This window comes from Dromiciops gliroides, chromosome 2 (genome assembly GCF_019393635.1).
Source record: "Dromiciops gliroides isolate mDroGli1 chromosome 2, mDroGli1.pri, whole genome shotgun sequence".
NCBI lineage: Eukaryota > Metazoa > Chordata > Mammalia > Microbiotheria > Microbiotheriidae > Dromiciops > Dromiciops gliroides.
Window position 1 is genome coordinate 502,254,792 of NC_057862.1, and position 14,981 is coordinate 502,269,772.

The window sequence follows — 14,981 nt, forward strand, 5'->3', positions numbered from 1 at the left end:
AGGGTTATCAATCTTCATATATTCTTATTGGATCAGTAATTAGGGAGTTGATACTATCAGATTAATCTTGGTGTATTTTTGAATGGATAGTTACATTGCTATTATATCCCAAAATTTATCTGAAGCAAAAGTGAAAAGTAGCTAATCCATATCTGCTTTGTGTGTGTGAAATGCTTGTTCACTGTAGTTTAAGTTCATTATGGGTATTTCTCTTTATTTTATAAATAAGCCTATTGTCTACTGTGCCCCTCTACTAGGGCACACTTGTCATTAACTTGTTCCTCAACTTGACCTCCCTATGTCCTACTTCCTTATCCCTAATCACCACTCAAGACACAAATTATCCTCCTTCCATTTCACCAAATTTTTTCTTGCTCCTTAATAGTGCTACCTTCAACTTTCCCCGTTCTCTCACCCCACCTCTCTACTGACCCTTCCGCTGTGCCTTTTAGATTTACTGTTGTATTGTGTGAATGGTTACAGTGCCTATATATTTAAGAACCACCCATTTCACATATTTCGATATACAAATCAACAGGTCCTTAATGTGTCCAGGCACTGTACTAAACAATAGAGATACAACAACAGAACAACAACAACCACAAACAACAAACAATAATAATACTTTGCCCTCAAAGAGTTTATAATCTAATTCCATTATTAGAATGTACTACACTCTAGCCACTCTGTTCTTCATACGTTATATTTTAACTCCCTTCCCCAAGCTTTTCCTCTGGCTGTCCCTTATTACTGGAACTCTTTCTCTATTCAACTCTGCATCCTATCTTCCTTGCATTCCTTCAAATGTTAGCTAAAATCTTACCTTCTGCAAAAAACCTTTCCTCTCCTCCTTAATCTCAGTGTCTTTCCTCTGACTACCTCCACTTTATCCTATATATATCATGTTTGTACACAGTTGTTTGAATGTTACCCCCCTCGGGAGAGTATGGGTTCCTTGAACACAGGGACTCTTTTTTTTTTCTTTTTTGTCTTTCGTTTTATCCCCAGTATATAAATAGACATTTTTAAGTGTTTTTAGGCAAGGAAGACATTAGAAGTTAGAAGGATCAGGAAAGGCCTCCTACAGAAGATGGCATTTGAAATGATCCCTGAAGGAATCCAGAGATTTCTGGGAGTCAGTGGTAAGGAAAGAGAGCATTCCAAGTAGGGGATGGTGGGGGGGGGGGTAACGAGTATAAAGGCACTGAGCCAGGACACAGAACCTCATGTGGGAAGAATCCCACGTAGGCCTGTGTAATTGGATGTAGACTACAAAGAGGAAATTAAAGTATATTGGAAAAGTGAATTCATCCAGGTTATGCAGAGCTTTAAATGACAAAGGAGATTATGTATAATCCCGAAATGGAGGCAGTATAGTTTTTTAAGTAAGGGGGACACATGACCAGATCTATGCTTTAGGAAAATCACATTCATGGCAGTGTAAAGATAGATAGAGATGGACTGGGGTGGTGGGAGACTTGAGGCATGGACCAAAATTAGCAGAATAGTGCAGCAATCCAGCTGAAGGGTCCTGGCTATTATAAGTGGAGAAACTGTATCTATTTTATGATATATCTTATGAGTAGAAATAACTAAAATTTAGAACGCTTTTGTAGCATTATTTCACTTATGATTCTTCAATGTTCTTCTCTCTCTCTAGACTGCCTTTAAAATATTGCTTAGCAAAGGATCTCAGCTTCCATTTTACTGAAGCTTACTTTTCTCTCCTATTTCCCATCTTAAAACCTCTCTTTGCCATCTCTCCATCCCTTCTCTCCTCTTTTGCTTCAGCCTCTGATGAAAAGTTTGGCCCTTGTCAAGACTAACGTCTTCACTGATGCTCTTGATCAGGATGTCTCCCCTTGATCATTACCTCCAGTGGTCCTTCATGTCTGCAATTCTCTCTCTCCTCACCTTCATATCTTTGCAGTTTCATTCCAAGCAAAGCTCAAGTACCATCATCTGTTCTTTACTTACTCCTGACCCCTACCCCAGTGATTAGGTCTCATCTCCTCTAGAAATTGTTTTTTATCTATTTTGCATATTTATTACCTATTGCCATACTTGTTTGCATATTTATCTAAATGTTGTGTTCCTTAGAGCAATGTAAACTTCCTTAAGACATAGACAGTTTCACTTTTGTAATAACAATAATGATAGCCAACATTTATATACCACCAGGCATTGTGCTAAGCACCTCATTATTATCTTATTTGATCCTTACAATAACCTGAGAAGAAAAGTGCTATTATTATCTTCATTTTACAGATGAAGAAACTGAGGCAAAAAGAAGTTAAATGACTTGTCTATTGCCACACATTTACAAGTGTCTGAAGCTGAATTTGAAGTCCTTAGCCCACATATCTATACACTGTGCCCCTTGGTATCACCAGTAATTTGCACTTGGTAAGTACTTAGTAAATGTTTGTTGAATCAAATCGAATAGACAAAATTCTCTCCCCTCCCTGCTAGTTCCGATTCAAGAAGGGGCAAGCAAAGACATTTCTATATTTAATTCATCTTCTAGAGCACCATTCTGCATCTATCTCTCATCAACCTTCAAATTTTGAAGTGATTATCACCTTCCTATCTTTGTCATTGACATATACTAACCTCCTCTTCCTCATTCTATTCCCCAACAAAAAAATTTCTTCATTTTATCATCTATGTATATGAATAAAAGCTGTCAGCTATCTAATGACTGACTCATCTGTCTATTTTCAAAGCTTATTGACTTTTTTTGTGGGGCAATGGGGGTTAAGTGACTTGCCCAGGGTCACACAGCTAGTAAATGTCAAGTGTCCGAGGCCGGATTTGAACTCAGGTACGCCTGAATCCAGGGACAGTGCTTTATCCACTGCACCACCTAGCTGCCCCCAAAGCTTATTGACTTTTGATAACCTGTTAACTTTACCACCTCAACTTCAGATACCTATAAGCAGGTGCAGTTCACATACTTTGTGCTCATATCTAAAGTAACCTACTAGTCCTTTTTATTTACTCCATATTCCATCTAAATGTAGGTCTCCAATGGGAAGAGAAGATGTTCAGGTGGGAACTCTGGGGAGTGGGGAAAGGACACAACTTCAAATATATGAAGGGTTGCCATGTAAAAAAAGAGCTTAGACCTGTTTGATTGCAGAAGCTAGAACTAGGGATAATTTGGAGAAGTTGTAGAGAGTCAGACTTAAACTTCAATTAATAAAAATACTTCCTAATTATATTAGAACAAGCTTTTCTTAACCTGAAGTCTGTTGACCCACAAAGGATCTGTGTATAGAATTCAGGAGGTTTGTGAACTTGTATGAGAAAAGATACATCTTTATTTTCAGTAAAATTTAGTTTCCTTTTTAATCTTATGTATTTTACTTTATGCATTTAAAAAACATTATGCTCATGGGGCAGGTAGGTGGCACAGTGGATAAACCACCAGTCCTGGATTCAGGAGGACCTGAGTTCAAACTCCGCCTCAAACACTTGTTACTTACTAGCTGTGTGACCCTGGGCAAGTCACTTAACCCTCATTGCCCCACCCCCCAAAAAATAGGCTGAGAAAAGGCTTTATCTAGTATTATCTAGTATCTAGTACCACAAAAAAACGTTAAGAACCCCTGATCAAGAGCCATCTCAAAATCAAAAAATAGTGCCTCAGCTGTAGTGAATTCCCTTTCCTAGTCACTTCATATGGAGGCTAGTTGATCCATTGTCAGATATGTTTGTTAAAGTGGATTTCTATTTGGTGTATATCTGAAACTAGATGGCCATGTGTGTCCTTTTCAGATTTGCTGCAGTTATTCTATGTGATTTTGAGATTTTGTGCTTCCTGCCTATTGCAGTTTATGTAACCTCTCCATGTTTATACTCTTTTCTCTTAAGTACCCTTGTCCCTAATGCCCACATGGTTACCCATAGTGACCATTTTATTTGCTCAGGAAGCATTAGAGTCTGTGGCGAGGATATGGAACAGACTTGGGAACACTAAAATATGTACAGGCTGTAATTTAATTTGAATCACCTCTGCTTCCCCCTTAGACCTGATTTCACCTTGGCAGCCCCATTAATAAGGGGTCCTTGTAAATTTCATCTGTGCCAGGGTTTTTTATACTATTTTGTATCATGGACCCTTTAGTGAGGCCTATAAGCCTCGTCTCAAAATAATATTTTTAAATGCAAAAAAAAAATGAAGAAAACTAATTATTTTTAAAGGATACTAATTATAATGAAATAGTTAAAATTCATTTAAAGAACGAATTTAACCCCAGTTAAAAAAAAAAACAAAACTTGCTGTAGTCAATTGATGAGACGAGAGAGAGAGAGAGAGAGAGAGAGAGAGAGAGAGAGAGAGAGAGAGAGAGAGAATAAGAAAACGATGGGGGAGGAGAAATAAACATTTCTTTAAGTGCCTATTATTTGCCAATCACTATGCTAAGAATTTTACAAATATCCATTTGAGCCATAACCACCCAAAGAAATAGGTGTTATTATTATTATTATTATTATTATTACTTTAATATTTGAGGAAACTGAGTCAGACAGAAGGAAAATGACTTGCCTAAGTTTACACAGCTATAAAATGTATGAGGCCAGGTTTCAACTCAGGTTTTCCTGACTCCAAGTCCAGCATTCTATCTTTTATACTTCCTACCTGTCTCTAGACAGAGAATTTTCAGAGACAAAAAGGTACTTTCCTATAAATCTCTTTCCAAACTCCCTTGATTCACCAACCATTTCTCAAACAATTAACCCATCAGTATGAACAATCATTTACTAAATGCCAGCTATATAATGGTAGGTGCTGGGATACAAATACAAAGATTGAAACAATTCCAACTCGATAAACTTGCATCAGATAAGCTTACATATATGTGTATACAGTACAAAAGTAAAGGGAATTAATATAAAGACAAAGTAAATAAATACAAGGAGGAAGGGAATACAAACAATAGAACAATCCTTGCTCTCAAGGAGTTTATGTTTTAATGGAAGATTCAAGTACAAATATAAATGGACATAGAATAAATGCAATAGAGACAGAGTTTGTGATTTCATTGGTTTGAGGAATTCCCAGGTGAGGAAATTACTTTTATCAATGCAGGTGAACTGAGGGAACTGAGAAGTGAAGTGGCTTGCTCAGGGTCAGACAGCCAGTACATACCAGTGAACCCAGGTCTTCATCTATCCAAGGTTAACTCTTTCCAGTATGCCATACTGGGTTTTACAAACACACACATGCATGTATGTATCTGTGTTTGTGTGTGCATGTGTGTATATGTATATGTGGTTTGTCTATATATTAGTTAATATGTTATAGTTTATATATACATATATATGTTAAATATAAGGTAGTTCAGGGAAGATTGCACCAACATTTGCGAGATTAAAAATGGCTTTGTTACTATTTGACAAAAACTGCTGGGAAAACTGAAAGATAGTATGGCAGAAAGTAGGCACAGACCAACATATTACACAGTATACCAAAATAAGTTGAAAATGGGTACATGATTTAGACATAAAGTGTGATTCCATGGGCAAATCAGGAGTGGAAGGAATAGTTTACCTCTCAGATCTATGGAGAGGAGAAGAATTTATGACCAAACAAGACATAGAAAATATTATGAAATATAAAATGGATCATTTGGATTAATTTTTTAAAAAACCTACAAAATGAGGCAATGCAGCCAAGATTAGAAGGAAAACAGAAAACTGGGAAACAATTTTTCAGCCAGTGTTTCTGATAAAGGTCTCATTTCTAAAAAATAGAGAAAATAGAATCAAATTTATAAGAATACAAGTCATTCCCCAATTAAGAAATGGTTAAAGGATACCCAAGACATTTCCAAAGGACTCATGGTGGGAGATGCTCTCCTCGTTCAGAAAAAGAACTGTAGAATCTGATTGCAGATTGAACCATACTGTTTTTACTTTCTTTTGTTTTTGTTTGTCTTTCTTGAGGTTTTCCCTTTTGTTCTGATTCTTCTTTCATAACATGACTAATGTGGAAATAAGTTTAATGTGATTGTACATATATAACCTATATCAGATTGCTTCCTGTCTTTGGAACTCAAAATCTTATAAAAATGGATGTTGAAAATTATCTTTACATGTAACTGGAAAAATAAAATATATTAATAAAAAGCAAAGAAAAAATGACAATTTAGCAAATGGATTTTGAGTTATATCCTGAGAGAATACTGGGATTCTATGATGTGTTGTTGAGTAGACATTGCATTTTGGATATGAGATATGGTTGAAATGGAAGATGTAATGCTGGATGAGAAATAGAGATGGCCAATTTGGCTAAATTGCCAAATATGAAAGGGGAGTTATATGCAATGATATTGAAAAGATTGGTTGGGGCCAGTGTCCATTATAAAATCTAAGTAGAGGAGTTTATGTTTTTATCCTAGAAGCAACAGGAAGCCACTGGAGTTTTTTGAGTTACATGGTCAGATCTAGCCTTAAGAAAAATCCCATTGGCAGATTGTAGAGGAGTGAAGTGGGAAATGACTTAGGTTATTGAGGTCAATTAGGATACTTTCAATAATCCAAGCAAAAAGTGGCTTAGACTCTAAACTAGGGTTGGGACTGGGTGAGCAGAGGGAAGGGATGGGGTAAAGAGATAGAAATATTTGGCAACTGATTCAATATGTGGAGTCATGGAGAATGAGGAAGAGAGTATAATATTAACGTTATAATCTTGGGAAACTAGACCAATGATAGTACCTTTAACAGAAATAGAAAAGTTTGGAAAAAAGGAAAGATGGGGGCAGGGGAACCACAATGAGTTCTGGTTTGTACATGTTGAATTTTAAAAACCTCAGGGATATCTACTTCATAATACACAGTTGATGATCTGAGATTGTAACCCAGGAAAGTGACTGGTGTTTTCTACACTAATTAGTGAGTCACATATATAGCAATAATAATGAAATTCATGGGGCTGAAGATGTTACCAAGACCAAGAGTGCACAGAGAGAAGTGATGATCATCTTTGACAGAGATTTGGGCAATACCTACAGATACAAAGTATGCTCTGACTGATGAACCAACGAAGTAGACATAGAAACAGTGATTCAACAGAAAGGAAGAGAACCAGGAGAAAGTTGTGACATGAAAACTGAACAGAATATCCAGAAGAAATAAATGTTAAAAATGCCAAAGGCAACCTTAAGTAAATGCTAAAGAGAGACATAGAAAAGATGTTGGCACCAAGCTTACCTTGATTCTAACCATACCATACCATACCATAAAATCCTAGGATAATTCTTCTGCTTCTAACATTAAATACCAAAATGTGAAATAGGACATGAGGTCTGCTTTCTTTAAGGTAGCTAAGTACCACAATGGATAGAATGCTGGGACTTAAGCCATGACAATCTAAGCTCCAATATTATCTTAACCACTTACTTGTTGTGTGACCCTGGGAAAACCATTTAACATCTTTCAGTCGCAGTTCCTTCATTTCTAAAATGAGGGTAACAATATTTGTCTATCCTTTCTTCTCCCTATATACCATTTCACTCAGTGATCTCATCAGCTCCCATGGATACAATTATCATCTTTTTGCTGATTTTTCTTAAGCCCTGATTTCTGTACCTACCTCAAATCTCATGGCTGGGGCCCTAACTGTGGCTTGGGGGGGGGGAGAATTTTCTAAGGTTGTGCCCCTGGATAGAATTTAGAAAACTACAGTAAGAAGGACCTGAGGCCTAGTGCAACACTGCCCACAACTTGGGATTAAAGCTTAATAATAATAATATTAAGTGGCTAAAATAAAAGAAAACAAATTAAAAATAAAATAAGACAAAATAAAAATAAGTAAGCAAAGGAAAAAGAAACCAACAATAGACAGTAACTTTGTTATAAAAGAAGATCTGGGTTCATATTCAGAGGAAGATAGTGAGGTAAAAAAACCACAGTTGTTTATTAGATGTTTTGAACTAGGTGTCTTATAAACATCTTAAACTCAACATTTCCAAAACTGAACTGATTATCTTTTTCCCTTCCAAAATTCCCTCTTACTTTCAATTAAGAGGAATACTAGGAAGACCACCATCCTGCTACTTCCTCGGGCTTGCAATCTACAAGTCATCCTCCACTCTTCACTTTTACTCATATTCTGTATCCAATCTGTTGCAAAGGCCTGTTGATTTCAACCTTGTAAAACCCCTTAAATATGCCCTCTTCTCTCATCTGCCACCACCCTGGTACAAGCTCTTATCACTTCACAGCTGACCTATTGCAGTAGCCTGCTGGTTGGTCTATTTGCCATGTCTCTCCCCCCACTCTAGCCCATCCTCCATTCTGCTACAAAAATGAATTTCCTAAAGCACAGGTCCAAAATTTGACCTCCTACTCAATAAACTTTAGTGGCTCCTTATCACTTCCAGGATTAAACATAAAATCCTCAGTTTGATGTTCAGAGCTTTTCATAACCTAATCCACTTTCTCACCTTTCCAGTCTTCTTACACCTAATGCATCCTTTCCATGTACTCTCAGATCCAATAACACTGGTCTCCTTGATATTCTTTAAGCATGAAAGTCTCTTTGATCAGGACATTTTTTTGTTTGTCCCCCAAACCTGGAATGTTATCCCTTCTTAGTTTTGCCTCCTTGGCTTCCTTGAAGGCCCAACTAAAATCCTACTTTCTACAGGAAGTCTTTCCCAGTGAATTGTATCCTATTTATCATCCATGTATACACACACACACACACACACACATACACATATATTTATGTGTATATTTATATACACATGCATACATATGTGTGTATATACTCACTCTATATGTATGTGTGTGTATAAAAATCTTATTTTTTATAATTGTTTGCATGATTTTCCCCCATTAAACTTTGAGTTTGTCTAGGCCAGAGACCCTTGCTTGTCCTTCTTTAATTTTCAGTGCTTAGCATACTTCCTGGCATATAGTAGATGTTTAATAAATACTTATTGCGGGGTGACGGGGGTTAAGTGACTTGCCCAGGGTCACACAGCTAGTAAGTGTCAAGTGTGTGAGGCCAGATTTGAACTCAGGTACTCCTGAATCCAAGGCCAGTGCTTTATCTACTGTGCCACCTAGCCGCCCCTCTTTCATTCATTATTGCCTTTAATTTTCTGAGAACAGAAGAATGGATCTTGTAGTTGATAAAGTTAGTCTTGGGGGCAGCTAGGTGGTATAGTGGATAAAGCAGTAGCCCTGGATTCAGGAAGCCCTTAGTTCAAATACAACTTTAGACACTTGACACTTATTAGCTGTGTGACCCTGGGCTAGTCACTTAACCCTCATTGCCCCACAACACCCCCCCCAAAAAAAAAGATAATGTTGGCTGATAGAGTATGCAAATATTCACATGCCAAAAATAAGATAGTGATTTACATTTTAGAATCTCTACATTTCCTTTCTTTAATACTATGTACAATGTTGCCACTCCCTATAGGATTTGTATTACTTGGCAGACATGTATTAAAACCTTACTGTATGCCACTCATTATGGTAGTTACTGAAAAAGATGCAAAGGTTAGACTACATACTATCCTTATCAATAAGGAGTTTATAACCTAGTAGTATCTAAGAAGCTGTAATTTTGATTTTCCCTCAATGGAGATCTTCAACCATAGGCTAGCTAACCACTTGCTGAGTACATTGTATGAAAAACACTAGTATAGAAATCCTTTGGGTTAACTGGCCTCTGAATTCCCTTTTAATTCTGAGATTCTTTGAAGTAAATGTGTTAAGAAATGGAAAACTGCCAAAGGTTTTTTAATAAAAGAGTGACATGATTAGATCTATGTATGTGCATAAAATATTGTCAAAGTAGGATGAAGGTTGGATTATCACATTCTTTTTGTAGGAAAAATAAAGAGAAAGTAGAATATTTGAGCATATAACTACTTGAATGGCTGGGCTGAAAGAGTGTCATTAGTGGTTCAACACCAGTGTGGCAGGGACTCTCTAGCAGAGTACTCTAAGGATTGGTGCTTGTCCCAGTGCTATTTAATACTGTTATAAGTGATGTGGGGGTTTCTTGGAAGTCTACTTGTCTGGCATGTTATAATGGGTTATCTCTTTTAAGTATGGATTAGATTAGGTGACTACTAATACTACTTCCAAATCCCAAATTCTGTGTTTCTGTGACAAGGAGAGAACAGGGATAGGAAGAACTGTTAGAAAGCTGTGGCTTTAGTCTACAGGGGGTGATAACGAGGGCCCATACTGTGTGGTGGCTGGCAGTGTGGAAAATAGATGTGAAAGCTGTTGCTGGGGTACAATCAATAGGACACCATGAGTTATGGTATAAAAGAGGTGAGAGAAAAGGAAGATTCAAAGATAACCCCAAGGTGATCTATATGGTAGAGTAGGTGATTGGTAGTGCCAGTGAAAGAAATAGTGAAATAAGAAAAAACAGGTTTAGGGAAAAGATATCATTTTTTAATGGAGCCTGTCCCTACTAAGTCTACAATGAAAACTCATATACTATAACAGGTAATGTAAATAATATAATTGCCGTATTTTATTAGCAAAAGCAAAAAATAATCTAGTCAAAGTGAACCACTTTATTAGTAACAATTTCTGTCCCCAAAATACCAGAAAGTAAATGAATTTTGTGTGGGAGGGAATATGTTCTTCCCTCTTTTGTTTTAATATGTTCTTAATTGTAATCAACACAGCCCAATTTATATCCAAACTTCTACATCCTTGTTGAAGAAAATTAAAATAAAAAATAAGCCATAATTAACCAAAACTAAAAGGCAAAAAGATATAAAAGAAGAAAAAAATATAAATCTATTCATTCAGGGGTCATCATTTTAAGATATTCCAGAAATGGGAAGATAACAAATGAACAAACCCTAGAAGATAATGTATAGTATTTTAGCAAAATATATAATAAACAGAACATTAGAGGGCAGCTAGGTGGCACAGTGGATAAAGCACTGGCCCTGGATTCAGGAGGACCTGAGTTCAAATCCAGCCTCCAACACTTGACATGTACTTGCTGTGTGACCCTGGGCAATTCATTGCCCTGCAAAAAGAAAGAGAGAGAGAAAACAATAGTAACTACTGTGTCATATGTCTACTCTCTCATTACTTTATAAGAGAATACATACCCACCAAGAGTGTTCATGATGAGCAGAACCAGAAGAACATTGTACACAGTATCATCAACATTGAGTGTTGATCTACTGTGATGGACTATATTCTTTTCACCAATGCAATGGCACAGAAGAGTTCCAGGGAACTCGTGATAGAAGAGGATCTCCAAATCCAAGGAAAAAAATAAAAAGAACTGCGGAGTATAGATGCTGAATGAACCGTACTATTTCTTTTGTTTTTGATGCTGTTGTTTTTTTCTATTTTGAGGTTTTTCATCATTGCTCTGATTTTTTCTCTTATAACATGACTAATAAAGAAATAGGATTACTGTTATTACGTGTATATATATATATAACCTATATCAGATTACCTGCTGTCTAGGGGAGGGGGGGAGGGAGAGGAGGGAGGGAGAAAAATCTGAAATTGTAAAGCTTGTATAAACAAAAGTTGAGAACTATCTTTACATGTAACAGAAAAAAAAATAAAATACTTTATTAATTAAAAAAATAAAATAAAATAAAAATGAGCTGGAGAAAGAAATGGTAAACCAGTTCAGTATCCTTGACAAGAAAACCCCAAATGGGGTCCCAAAGAATAAGACATAACTGAAAGGACTGAACAACATATTGGAATCTAAGTTCTTTGAGAGAAGGAACTAACGTTTTTGTGTTTGTAGCCTTAGAACTTAGCCCAGTGCTTGGCTGGTAAAGCACTCATTAAAAGTGTTTCATTGGTTGATACATTTATAGAATTATAAGATTGTAGATTTAAAACACAAGTGTCCTCAGAGGTCCATTAGTCCAGATTTCTTATTTTATAGATTAAAAAATTGTGACTCAGAGAGTTGAAGCAACTTGCCCAAGGTCACACCCATAGTTAGTAGCTGAGCCAGGGATAAAACCCAAATCTTTTTGGCTCCAAACCTAGTGCTGTGAATTATAACCTATTCTTGCTGATTACTTAGTTTAATACATTTTAATGAGTTGCATAGAAGACGTCAAGGATATATGTAATCAGAAATCAAGGCAGCGTAGATATTTAGTGACTGATAAAAGTTGACCATCATGAATGTTAAATTAGTATGCAAGATGCCTTGTTCTTTGAAAGACCTGGAAGAATGCTGCCAGGAAATTGGGAATGGAAAGACATTAACCAGAATCTGAGAGGCTGAAATGGAATAGCCTGCAAAGAACTGTTTGAGGGAGTGTCCATAACCTTGAGATCACAGATACATTCAATTATTCAATCTCCGTACTGGACAGAACAATTTTCTTTTCCCTGAATAGCCTCATGCTTTTCCACCTCTTTGTCTTTATCTAATACCTTCTCTCTGCCTGGGATTCTCTTTTCTTAATTTTGTAAGGAATTAATTATGATTTGGAGTTTTTATAACCCCATCTTTGCTTCATTATGGTCAGACTGAAAAGATGCAAGTTTTAAAAGCCTAAGAGAAGATGGGTGTGTACTTTAAGAGATTATGGAACAAACAACACAAAGAACATTTATTGAATCAAAGTATCAAAAATTAAGTACCTAAACCCTATCTGGAGTTCCCCCACACCCACATCGGCCTGGCCAAATTATAATGGGGACAGCCCAGGGGGTATGTTAAACCAATGGGAGACTCAGCATGGCTATAGAACCACCCTTCCAGTAAAAGAGGCAGGAAGGGGGAAGAGATTACTCTCTGTGAGAGACAGAGGAGGAAGTTTGAGAGAGAGGGAGAGAGGAAAAGAGGGAGAGAGAGAGAGGGAGAGGAGAACTGGTGTGTTTGATCTCCCCTAACCAGGAGACACTGCAAAGCTGATTCTCATTAGAACTAAAGATCCCAGGTGGTGGTGAGTTTGTGTTTCTTCCAACAAGGCTGGCTCATTAAGTCAGCTGAGGTGAAACAAGTTTAGTGTTAGAGTTAGTTTTTGCCAGACCTAAGCTGTTCTGAGTAGCTGAGGAGGCAGAGCTTATTCGAGGTACCTGGGGGCCTTTTTACCCTCCATTTGTGTTGTAAATTTTGGTACCATTAATAAAACCTGATTTGTTTGTGGAAAAGAGGCTGCTAATCTCCTTTCTTATTAGTATTGGAGACATAACTGAAAAAGAAGCAGTTTGGAGAAGGGGAAACTCTGGATCTAGAAGTCCCCATTATTTTCTGAACTCCAATATTATAGCAAACTGCCGAATTAACTCCCCATATTTAATTCCGCCCTAACAATTTCCAGTCCAATTTCTACCCATCCTTTAAGGCCAAACTCCACTGTCATCTCAATATTGAAGTCTTCTGTAACCTATACAGCCAAGGGCTTGCAACACAAATAAATGGGCTATATTTCCTAACTTTGATGATTTTGTATTTTATTATGATGAGATAAATGTAGAAGTGCAATTTTTTAAAAATCAAAATATAGTTTGGAAAAAAGTAAAACACTGAATTCAGATTAAGGAAAATTAAGAACATAGCATTACAAATATAGAGCTGGAAGGGAACTCAGAGTCCGTCTAACTCCATCATTTTACAATGAAGAAACTGAGACTAAGAGAGATTGGTAATTACCCAGTGACAAAGGTAGTAATTAGAAATCCAATTTAAAACTAAGTCCTCAGGGGCAGCTAGGTGGCCCAGTGGATAAAGCACCAGCCCTGGGTTCAGGAGGACCTGAGTTCAAATACAGCCTCAGACACTTGACACTTACTATCTGTGTGACCCTAGGCAAGTCACTTAATTCCCATTGCCCTAAAAGAAAGAAAGAAAAACTAAGTCCTCATGTTTGCAGAGCATCTTTTATTTTCATTATACCAGAGTAATTTCTCTTTCCTTTCAACATCTGTAGCGCTTTATATGCCTTTTATTGTACTTTTACATTCCAATTTACATTAGACTTGTTTACCTTATTAGACTGCAAGCTTTCTGAGAGCAGAGACTATGTTTTATTTTACTTTATGTTCTCCATAGCCCTCAGCACCATGGGGCAGTCACTAAGCAAATTATTACTGAATTAATAAATTTGGGTTTGTTCTTAAAAAAAATGAAACATAGTCCATTTCCTGCCTGCTAAATAAAACACAACACAAGATTAAATACAGAGAGAAAGTGAGTGGATCTCAGTGGTTATTTATGGGGCAAAGTGGCTGCCCAAGTCAATAAGAACAAGAAGTGAAAAAAGAAATCTCTAGACAATAACCACCAGGACAACTTTTCAGATTTCATACTCTGAGTTACAGAGGAAAAAAAAAAAGGTTGAGGGAAACAGGCTTCTACTTGCAAACCCTAATATTGTGCTTCTGAATCTCAGCTAAGAATAATATCCAAAAGGTGTTAAACTAAGAAAAAGGATGCTGATTTCAACTCTAACTGGGGGAAAACTGATGGTAATTAGTACAGTTTCTGGAAATAAATATGGTTATAAAATTGTGAGAGTAACCTTCACTGCCAATTGAAGACATTCCATATTTATTTCCTTTATGGCACAAAGAAATAAGCTATCACAAGACTGGGAAACACTAGTATTATGCAAATATAACTCTAAATGGAAATCTGACTCTTCCTTAAACAAGACAAAAAGGGTCATTTTGACATTCTTAATTGTATTTGGAATTTGTGTTTATAAAAAGGATACTTTCGTTGATAGCAGGGTTTTTTTCAGTCTTGCTAAGATTGTGGGTGATCTCTGAAAGAATCTTAACATTAGGTTCACATCTTTAATTTCAACTTGAAAAAGACAGACTAAATTATTTATTATATGGGGGGGAGTTGGATCTTTGTGTTTTTTGCCTTTGCAAGTTGTAAATTCTGTGCACCTGGTGGAGATATGGTCCTGTTGTTACTGCCTTGATGATGGCAGTATTCAATATTTTGTTGTCACCCCATGCATTTTGGGGCAGAGAGATGAGAA